Source organism: Echinops telfairi, unplaced genomic scaffold (assembly GCF_000313985.2).
Source record: "Echinops telfairi isolate 266 unplaced genomic scaffold, ASM31398v2 ScPeMD7_9;HRSCAF=40, whole genome shotgun sequence".
Taxonomy (NCBI): domain Eukaryota; kingdom Metazoa; phylum Chordata; class Mammalia; order Afrosoricida; family Tenrecidae; genus Echinops; species Echinops telfairi.
Window position 1 is genome coordinate 80149811 of NW_022103906.1, and position 11666 is coordinate 80161476.

At 41.0% G+C, this 11666-nt stretch overlaps 1 protein-coding gene, 1 non-coding gene and 1 pseudogene across 2 annotated transcripts in view; 2 read left to right on the top strand and 1 right to left on the bottom strand.

Annotated features, from left to right (window-relative positions):
• The window catches only part of ITSN2 (intersectin 2), a 168936-nt gene that overhangs the window by 44800 nt on the left and 112470 nt on the right, over positions 1–11666 (top strand). The window lies entirely within an intron of this gene.
• LOC105978932 lies at positions 938–1386 on the top strand (annotated as a pseudogene).
• On the bottom strand, positions 3520–3651 carry LOC115868383. The gene has a single exon (XR_004045556.1). It is a non-coding gene; the product is annotated as a small nucleolar RNA SNORA17 (small nucleolar RNA).

Consider the following 11666-nt stretch of genomic DNA (forward strand, 5'->3'; position numbering starts at 1 on the left):
ATAGGTTCTCAAATTTATTTGACCTACTGTTCCCTTTTCAAAAAAAAAAAAAAAAGAAAAATTACTCAACATGTACCTCCCAACCTTCCAGCAATTAAAACCTTTTGTACTATGTAGGTATCTGCTTTTATAGCCCCCTGGATCATCTAACACCCCTGGGAAACACTGAGCTATACTGTCCAGTATAATAGCCCTTATTACATGGGGCTTTTAAAATTAGCATTAATAAGATGGAATAAATCAACAATTTAGTTTCCTGGTTACACTAGACCTATTTCAACTGTTTAGTAGTCACATGTGGTAATGGACAGTGCATATATAGCACATTTATTTACATCACCTCAGAACGTTCTTTTGGATAGTCTTTTCTCTCTGATTCTCCACTTCTCATCTTTTTTTTTTTCTACTTCTCATCTTCTTAATCGGGGGCGGGGTGGGGTGGGCGATTATTAGTGCATCCTATTTTTACCACCTGTTACTTTACTTGCGGTGTCTCCTAAATCATCAGAATAATTCTTATCAAAGTTTTCTTTGACTCGTGACAGATGTAATTTCTATTTTTCAAACGTTTAATGAGATAATGAAGATTGCATCGTAGTAGAGGAATCCGGTGATAATCAAGAGGTTACTTCAGATACACGCTGCTGGTTAGTACTGTAGAGTGATTGAGACTCCCGGAGCTGCTGGCCACCGGCCATTAAGTGAGTGTGAAGTTCTGCAGCCCCGAGCAGTGGCTCCAACTTAACTGAGGAATAAAAGAGGAAGGAGAGAGCAGGCGGAAACAGTGACTTTCAGTGAATAAAATGGCATTTTATTTTTAGAATGTTAAAAGCTTTTTAGGATTTTAGAACCCTTTCATGTTTTCAATTGTATAGTTAAGAACTTGCTGTTAGAGAGCCGGAGATGAGACCAGAGGCTGAACTCGGGATCCGACAAGATGGCCGGGCTGCCCTGCAGGATTATCAAGGAAACCCAGCTTTTGCTGACAGAACCAGTTCCTGGCATTAAAGCAGAACCAGAGGACCATAATGTCCACTGTTTTCATGTGGTCATTGCTGGCCCCCAGGATTCCCCCTTTGAGGGGGAGGGACTTTTAAATTTGAACTATTCCTTCCAGAAGAATACCTAATGGCAGCTCTTAAAGTACATTTCATGGCCAAAATGTATCACCCTAATGTTGACAAGTTGGGAAGAATATGCTTAGATATTTTGAACGATACGTGGCCCCCAGCACTGCAGATCCACACAGTTCTGCTACAGATCCAGGCTTTGTTAAGTGCTCCCAATCCAGATGATCCATTAAGGAATGATGTTGCTGAGCAGTGGAAGACCAATGAAGCCCAGGCCATAGAAACAGCTAGACTATATGCCACGAAGCATATATAAGTTGATCTGATCATCAAGTATGCTTCACTTCTGTCCTGCCAAGACTTCTTCCTTTTTGTGTTTGCACTGAATGGAAAGTCTTTAAAACATTGCAGAATAAAAGCCCAGGCATCTTCAGTCATTTGGTGATTAAATGCATATTTGCAAATCTGTCTTGTCCTAATCCACTGTTGTAAAGCATGAGCAGAGGTTAGAAATACCATCTGGATTATTGTTAAATGTTTAAAAGCAGTGGTCCCTCTGCTTTTATTCATTTCTCCCTCATCATGGTCTGAGTATAAAGCACTGTGAATGAAGGTCACTGTCAGGGCCAGCTGCAGGTGTGTGGGTGTGTTTAAGTTTTTGAGGTAGGGGAGGTCGTTATAAATTTATGGGCTCCTTTCCCCCTTTTATGGTGCTCTAATTGTGTTGGTTATAAACAGGTAAACCAGCGGTTATCAACCTGTGGGTTGGAACCCCTTTGGGGGTCGAACGACCCTTTCACAGGGGTCGCCCAATTCATTACAGTACCAAAATGACAGTTATTAATTAGCAACGAAAATAATTTTATGGTTGGGGGTCACCACTCCATGAGGAACTGTATTAAAGGGTGGTGACATTAGCAAGGTTGAGAACCACTGAGCTAAGGAGTTGTTCATTAGTGTAGGCCCACTAGCCAAGTCGAACTTTCTTTACATGCTGTAGGTAGACAAGCTTGAGCGAACCAAACTGGGAACATTAAACAAACATCACAGTCCTCACTAATACAAGTGTAACTTTGCTGTCAAGTGTAGACTCCTTCCGTCAAGAAAAGGCGTGTGCCTTGTCTGGAAACTTCTGTAAATCTTACGTTTCAGTAACATATTTTTTGTTATTCTAAAAAGAAAAAGAAATTGTTATCCATTGCACTTGTGTAATCAGATACAGTAATGTACTGTGTGTTTTCTTTTAATCATTTTATTGGGAGTACTGTGTTTTTATAAAACAGCCTACACATTTATTATTCCTGGCCCCACAATTATAAAGTTGCAGAGGGAAGCAAAGTAGTTGGGAGCAACTTTTGAGTTGTAATTTGTTAGTTCTAAGAATTAGCAAATCGTTATAATAATAAAAGTTACTGAGTATAAGAAACAATATATTTACTTTCATAGCTTTTCTTTCATTTTTGAATTTTTAAACTATTTATGACATTTTGGGTTTGTTTTGTTTTAAGTAGACTCACTCTGAGTAACGTATTATCCTCAGCTAACAAGTCTGTCATAGTCATTAAAGAAAATGTGTATGTTTCAGTAGCCTCCGACTAGTTAGTTCAGAGAATTTTTGTGTGATATAGTTAACCTAGTTAGGAACTATTCGATTTCCACTATATTATATCCGCAGGCTGCATCCCTAATCCTGACATATCAGATTACATAATGACTAACGTAAATCCAAAAATAAGCACTTCTTTGCTACTATCAGTGTTTCAGGAGCTTTAACTTCCCAAAGGAAGAATGGCATTTTTATGTACAGATTTTTTTAAAGGTTCAAAACACCTTTTGAAAAAACATCAAGAATGTCTTCTTGATGCAAAACATTATTATTTTACAAAGTAAATTCAGAAACAAAAAGAAAAAATGTGGTTCATTTTTGGTCTCATAGTCGTAACTTCAGTCAATGTTTTATTTTATTTATTTTTCCACACACCTCCTTCAGTCCACTTTATTCTTTCCAAAGGATTTCTTCTCCAATGAGCTTCTGCCAGACCCCACCATCCTCCCAGCAGCCCCTTCGGCTGGTGGCCATGTGGGGACAGACACAGGGTCATCTTCGGTCCCACCAAGGCTGTCGTGTGTGCCCCACGCGCCCCCCCCCCCTGCAGTTTCTGTGCTTGTCACAGTGGGATGTGCTCCTGGCATGGAGTGGGGGCTCCTGCAGTCTGGACTGTGGTCTACAGCTGAGTCTTGGCAGAACTGTGGCGATCAGTCGGTGACTGTGGCCAGTGCCCACTAGCAGGACATCACCTCATGCAGTAAATTAACCAGCCGACGTGCATGCTGGACCCAAGGGCATGCCTGTCATCCAGCTGCCATGATCTTGTCACTTTGCAAAATGACTTAGTGGGGAAATCCCCCTGCCCCCTTCAGGTGGCCCAGGTCTCACAGCTGCAATAGGACTGTGGGTCTAGCAGTCAGTCAGGTGGTTCACGTCAGACCCCTGAGCCTAGACATAGCCCCTCTTCTCTCTGCCCTCTAATGACACAGCTGTGGCAGGGTGGCCACCACGCTGCAACGCCTCTAGGGCAGCAGTTGGTGGTTTTATATCTATAGAGTCAGATGTTAAAAGCTGATCCTGAGAACTGTACTTCTAGCTACACCAACATTCCAGCTGGGTTTTAGAGCTTTAAATTAGCACCGGGACAACAAACAGTAATGGAACTATATTGTCTTCTGTGTGCCTTCATCACACTACAATTATCACCAGTCACTACCTGCTCAAGTGGTTATGTTCAAATGCCTATCTCTACAGAAGAGGGATTCTTTCATTATTGTAAGCATAACTGTCTTGCAGTACAACTAAACCTTTGAATAGTTTCAGACTCTCCTTTTCCTCCTAAGACCACACCATCCTTTGGTCTCTGTAAGCTTTGTGGATTGTCTTCTCTATCTCTTTCCTTTCTCTTTGTCTTTTCATTAATTCTTTGTTCAGTCATTCAATAAATATGTCTTGAGTTTTCTGTGTATCTTACTCTCAGGTAGGGAAGACATAAGTAAGGAGAGGTATAAAGATGAATAAGGCAACCCTTCCTCTCAATTGCTCTAAGACTAGTAGGGAAAGAGAGATATAACTAGATACAGTGTGTCAAGTGTAGTGAATAACTTAGAAATGCACAGGAAAGTATGGAACACCAAGAAATGGTTCTAAGAATAACAGGAGTGGAGGCATCAACGTAGGTTAGATCTTAGATACTACCTTAAGCTGAGTTGTAGAGAATGATAGGAGATGACTCGAGGTAAAAGGGAAAAGTATGAGCAAAGGCATCGAATGACAAAATGATTTGGTGTGCTGGGCACCAACAGGCATTTTAATGTGGTTATGAGTATAATATACAAGCAGAAATTAAGATAAATGTGAAATAAGTGAGCAGACCACATGACTTCCTCTAACTTTTCACACTAGGCACTCTTAGTAAAATTATGACTTCTGTTTTCATGTCAGTTGGCTATTATTTTGAATTGGGCAAATTTACCAATGCAGATGATTTCTGACATCACTTAATCTTTTTAATAGATAGGTGAGGGATGAAAATTTGAATAATGTTTTCAGAGTTGATTTGAAAACTGCTGAGGAAGCTTATTTCTTTACGTATAAAACCAGGGTGAGACAACCTCATATTTGGGGTCTAGCGTCCGGGATGCTCTGTCACTGCATGTCATTCTCATGGAACCGGTTTGACAGACGCAGTCAGTGAGGAAAGGAGAGCAATCCCTTATGAAAATACCATTCTCACTTAAGTCATGAGTTTGAGGGATTGGATAGAATTTTTATTCTCTTAAAACATGACTATCAGACAACTTGAAGAGTCAGCTTTTATTAATATTAATAAGATGAATATTAATCACAAAAATTTCTGTTTTCCTATAAATCTTACAAATAAATATAGGTTGGGAGATGTTTTACTTGAAATTCAAAATAAGAAATGATTCATTTTTTAAAAGGCATTGTTAGTGATATATTCTAAATGCAAGCCAACTTGCTTTAGAATAGAATCTGATCAACTATTTTAAAATTAGCTTTTGAATTCTATTTCCAGTTCCAGTATTTCTGCTTAAGTTTTTCATTCTGGAAAATTTTGAGTGCAATTAGTTTATGTTTTAATATAGTCCTTTTTTTAATATGCTCAAATTTGTAGGCTATTTGAACTTAAAAATAGTTTCTGGCATCATTATGTTTTAGAACATTGTTATTCTATAAATAATATCATAACATTTAGTCACTGTTACTATGTCATATTCTCTTGGCAGGTGGAGCCCTTTAAGTATTAGTCTCAGAGCTCCTTTAAATAATTCCATTTATTCATTTTTATAACCCTAGTACTTAGCACAAGGAGTCCTGCTGGTATAGTGGGTTATACATTGGGCTGCTAACTGCAAGGTCAGCAGTTTGAACCCACCAGCCATACTGCAGAAGAGAAAAATATGACGCTTTCTGCTCCCATAAAGATTTATGGCTTCGGCATCTCAAAGGAGGTAGTTCTACTCCACCCTAGGGGGCACTGTGAGCCAGAATGGACTGGATGGCAGTTTAGTGTTTGTTTCTGCATGGGGTTTAGTGCCCAGCATGGATCAGCACCCCATTAATGTTTGTTGAATGAATGAATTTGAAGGTGTTCTGGTTGCTTTAAAGTCTTAGGAACTAATCAGTAAACATTATCCTTGGCTATCTGTGAAGACAGGGAGCTGGGAGGATGGTGGAAGGATCTTTAGTTTAAGAGATAGGGGCATATAAGAACGAATAAAGTAGATGAACTCTGGATTTTTAGGGTAGCAGTATGCAGGCAGAGTTGGACCATGGCTGCCTGGGGATGCACACTCTTGTTAGGGCAGGCAGCTCACGCCTCTGCACCACTCTGCAGACTAGTCTTTGGGCCTCACTCTCAGCAGAGGAGGAACCTGAGAGATCGGTGCTCTCACTGTTCTTGAATCCCTGGGAGTAGGTTGGGGAAACTAATTTGTTGAGCACCTTTCATGTGTCAGCCATGTTTTAACACTTTGCAGATTTGTTTTGGTTGAATGCAACACCATTCCTTTTGAATTGGTCATTTCGCAGTACAGTAAACCATTTGACTATCGGTCAAGATGGTCAATCCCAGTTTTACCATTTGAATGGCTCACTAATGCCTAGGATAGCAACCTTTCTGTGTTCCATTTCCAAGTTTGCTAGATTTGTAGTTTTACATTCCACATTCCAGCCATTAATGGACATTGGCATTAGTATAGACTGATACAGGACTGCAGCCGGGAGCTCAGACACAGCAACAGTTGTGAGGGCGGTGCGGGGCGGGGTAGGGTTTCATTCTGTTGTGAATAGAGTCACTCTGGGGCGGAACCAACTAGATGACACCTAACAACAGCCAGAGTTTTGAAGCCAGATCTTTTGGGATATAATTCACCCTTTTAAGCATATACTTGGATGGATTTTGACAAATATATGAAACATGTAAATCGAGATAAACACCATTTCCATCCCCTAAACAGTTCCCTTGTGCACCTTTATCCACCTTTAACCCCTGGCAGCCAGTGAATTCTGCTTCTGTAATTTTCCCCAAACTGTTGTGTAAATGGAATACATAATATGTCACCTTGTGTGTTGGGCGTCTTTCACGTGGCAAAGTCCTTCTGTGATTCATTCATGTCATCACGTGTTGCTCTTTTTGTTGCTGAGTGGTCGTTGGTGGTTTAAATGTATACCAGAGTTCATTTACTCGCCCGCCCTCGGAGTTCAGGCGGGTTGCTTTCAGGCTTTGGTGTTCATGACTAAATCTGCTGGCAGATTTTTATGTGGAAATATATTTTCATTTCTCTTTGGCTATTGCTCTGCTATCTGGTAAATATACATTTAACTTTATAAAAGCTGCCAAACTGATTTCCAAAGTGGCTTGTGTCATTTTGCTTTTCCACCAGCAATGTGTGAGGTTCAGTTCCTTAGCATCCTTGCCAGCAACCCTTAGCATCCTTGGAAACAACCTAATTGTTCTCATTTCAGACTTTATCATGTGTGTCGTGATACCTCTTGGAGGTTTTATTGTTATTTTCCTGGTGATGACATTGAACTCTTTCACATGCTTAGGTGGCAACTCTGTATTTTCAGTGTGTCTGTCTTTGGGGTGAGAGCCAAGGTCTGTGTTACTATTACTTGAGTTGTTCCTTATATTTGCTAAATGTTAAGTCTTCTGTCAGATGTTTTGCAAATATTTTAATCTAAATTTGTAATTTCTCTTTTCATTTTTCTAAAACAGTGTCTTTAATGGAGCATAAGTTGTAACTTTTAAAAAACCTGATTTATCAACTTTTTAAAGTGATTTATGGTTTTTGTATTTTAAAAAATATGTTTAAATCTGAAGTTATGTAGATTTCCTTCAGTAATTTTTGCAGTTTTGCTCTTATATTTAGTTTTGTTTTCCATTTAGATTTAATTTTTGTATATGGTGCAAAGTAAAGCTTGAAGCTCTTTTTTTTCTTTAAATAGATGACAAACACCACTTGTTGAAAAAAAAATCCTTTCCCACATTGGATTTTCTTAACATCTTTGTTGAAAATCAATTGACAGGTCTATTTCTTTTCAATTAGTGTTTGAGACTTTTAGGTAAGCCTGCAGTGTGTTTCAATATTACTTTCAACCTTTACCCCAAAGTATTTTCTTGGGCTACTAGTCTCATCTCTCTGTACTCAGTTTCCTCGTCTAGAAAACAGTGATAGTAATGATTGCCTCATAGGATTGTTGTGGAATGTAACTGAAACAATACTTTTCAGGAAAATACCTGGCACGTGGTGTCAAATGTTATTTTGCTAATCTACTAGATGAAAAATGACATTTTGTGCCATTTTAGTGTGTACATTTCCATATCACATGCACACTGTGTATCAGCCCTGAAGCTGGAGTTCAGCAGGCAGGCTCTAGGACCCGGCTACCTGGCTTCTAGCCTCAGCTCTGCCATCCCTAGGGCTGTGCCCCTTATCTGTAAAATAGGGACAATAATAGGACCAGATTTACAGGGTAGTTACATGTAAAGTCCCAACATTATACTACAGGCCCAATAAATATAAGCCACTAACATTCTTGTCATTCTTATTCGTTGCCATTTCTATCACCGTGGTCATTTTTTTACAGTCAGATGGTAGGATCAATCCCATAGCCACACTGTCTTTCTTCCTTATCACAGGAAACCTGACAGATGTCTCCACATTTTATAATGAACTGATGAACCAAGTAGAGTGCTTTTTGTTTTCACTCTGTCTGTGGTATCTTTATTTAGAACATGTGTAGGGTTAGCTACTTTAGGTTCTGTTTTTCTTTTAACTGTAATCTAGAACCATTTATTAAAGAGGAGGATATTTTTAGATTTAAAAAAAATCTAATTATATTGGGCAGAGAAAAATGTGTTAAACTCATCCTAGTGTTTAAAATTATAGTGGGTATCTCATTTTTCCTGGAAACAACTTTGTAAAGCATATTTTTATGCCTTAGAGGGAACATTTGTGTTTACATACCTAGAAATGTCTAGTTTTTATTGGTAGACATTGAGTTCATGGGAAAGGTATTGGGAAGTATAGATGTCTATTAGTATGCTAGATGTGTAGAGCCACAAAAGACCTCCCCAGAAAGCTTTGTGAGAGACAAGAGATTTGTAAATGCATTTGTTTCCCCACGTCTCTTTCATCTCTTCCCTTTTGTTCATTCACACAGTTATTAATCTTTTTTTTTAAAGATCCTTTTACTGGGGGCTCTCACAGCTCTTATAACAAGGCATACATCAATTGTCTCGTAATCATTTTTTAATCAGTCACGTTTAAGTATTACATCTGTGCTGGGCACTCAGGAGTTCTGGAGATAGAAAGGTAAATACTATAGAGCTACTTCCAGGGGCTCAGAATCTGGTGGGACAAATGGGCAGAAACCAATCATAGCACCTTTCTACGTGCTCTGTAGAAGCATGAAGTCTCTTCAGGACCAAGAGGTGGCAACAGTTTATTCGACCAGAAAGTGTCAGGGACAGCTGCATGGAGAACGCCACATCTGCCATGGATCTAGAGGAGATAATGTTTGATGTGGGAGGGAGATGGGGTCAGTGTCCCAGGGTGAGAAAGTGGGATCGGGCAGGGGGCAATGCCTATGGAGTTCTTAAGGATTTCCTTCCTGGAGATAGAACATATTACCAGCACTTTTTAAACTCCTTGGCTTTTATATTTTGTTTCATTTTATTTTCTTATTAAATGGAAAATAAGCTTCCAACAGTAGCACACTTTCCTTTTCCCCACACCTATAAATTTGTTAGATAATCACCTCTGCAGTCTTTATAGTTCTTCAGCGCCCCTTCCTGGTAGGCACAGGTGAAGGTTGCATAGGCTACCTGGAGGAGTAAGGGCAGTAGCTGAGTGACCATTGACAAAGTGCAGTTTAAGGTCATGGGCAGAGGTGGGGCCTGGCTATTAAGGCTTCAGCAGAAGTTCATGGGGGACGTGGGTGTAGAGAGGGAAGGGCTGCCCAGGAAGATCTGGGGGATCTCAGGGGTGGGGCTGTCAGTGGGACCCAGCAGGCAGCATGAACTCCTCCTGTGGCACCAGGCCCTCCTGTCTGAGACAGGAAAATGTGGTCAGGGTAGGAGAAGGAGGCAACTCTAGGGATAGGGAGAGGGCTACTTTGGGGGCCACCCTGGCTCTGGATGACTAGAGGCTCTCCCTTTGGCAGTTGGGGGAGGAGGTGGTACTATGTGATTTGGCAGGGTGTTCATGGTACAGGTGAGGGGTGAGGTGATGTCGTCATCCTGCATTTTCCCATAAGGCAGATTTTCTTATAACAACTTGCACTTCAAAGCCTAATCATGTTGATCAGCGAGGAGTGAGTGTCTTACTACTGCTAATGTTACTAGTTTTAAGAAATGTGTGACAGCCTTTTTTCTGGGAGAATTAGCCCTGAGCTGAGAGAGCTGTAGGAAAGAGGGCGTTCCTGGAGCTCTGTGTGAGAAGAGCCTCGGATTTGAGGGTCATTCATCTTTGAGTGAGGCAGAGTTGAGGGATCTGTGTACCACCCTTTAAAGAGCCCTGGTGGTGCAGTGGTTAAGTGTTTGTTTTGGTTGTTTGAACCCATTAGCCACTCTGTGTGTCAGTCTGCTGCTGCTGTGAAGATGTATGACTCTGGAAACCCTCCAGCCTTGTCCTGCTCTACCCTGCAGTGTCACTGTGAGTCAGAACTGGCTGGCCGGCAGTGGAATGCACAGAAAAGAGACCACAGAATTACTACAGACCGCACTGTTTGCTTGCTTGCTATCCCGAGTGAGGATGGGAGTGGAGATGAACAATCTAGGAAATGACAGGAGGCAAGATGCAGGAAAGTGACTTTCAACCATGGCTGCATATTAGAATCACCTAGAGAGCTTTTAGAACATTATGAAGCCTGTATTTCATCCCCCAGAAATTCTGATTTAATTGGTCTGAATTGGGCCAGGATCCCTCACGGTCCTTGTTAAAGCTTCCCAGGTGATGACAAAATACAGCTAGTTGTTGCAAACCTCTGTGTAAGTCAAGTATTCCCTGCAACTTAATTTACACTTTTAAAAGCACTTTTACAAACACTATTCTTACAGTAACTCATAGGGAAAGACATAGAGGGTAAGGAGGGTTAAATCACAAAACTGGTTAGCTCACAGAGAGGAAACAAACACTTCACTGCTTCTGTTTACATCTCAAAGGAAGAGGGTAAAGATGTATTTGAGAGTCCGGAAGCTGAGAGATTAGGTCTGGGTTCGGCTGGGTTTTCTAGAGAAACATACCAGTGACCTCATCTGTGTATGAGAAAGAACTTTATTTCAAGAAGCAAATTTACATCAAGAAGGCACCCTGCCCCAGTTCCACTGCAGCCCGTGGGTCCACGCTAGCCAGGCCCTCTTCAGACTCACATAGCTACAGTCCAGTGACTGAAAGGTGAAGCGAGACACAAGGACATCACAGGCCAGTTAGTGCAGATGCGTTTGCATGCAAGGCTGGCGGAAACTGTGGCAGGCCCCTGACAGCTCCTGGGGTCTGATGGCCCACATGGGGCTAGCCTTGGAGACAAAATCCCAGTGAGAAGGAAGGTGAATTGGCAGAGAGGGATTGGCGGTGTTCAGTCTTCTTTTACACAAAAGGCCACACCACCCCCAAGGAGGTGTCATCAAGCAACCACTTGATTGACAGGTTGCACTCCACCCCTAGCCAGGAGTGGGTCCTTGACACAATAATATCACAGGGCCACATTTTCTTTTTTTGTAATCATTTTACTGGGGGCTCATGCAACTCTTTTTAAAAATAATCATTTTATTAGGGGTTTATACAACTCATTTCAATCCATACATACATCAATTGTGTAAAGCACATTTGTACATTCATTGCCCTCATTCTGAAAACATTTCCTCTCCACTTAAGCCCCCGCATCAGCTAATTTCTCTCCCCCCTCCCCCCTCCCTCAGGAACCCTTGATAATTTATAAATTATTATTTTGTCATATCTTACACTGTCCGATGTCTCCCTTCACCCACTTTTCTGTTGTCCGTCCCCCAGGGAGGA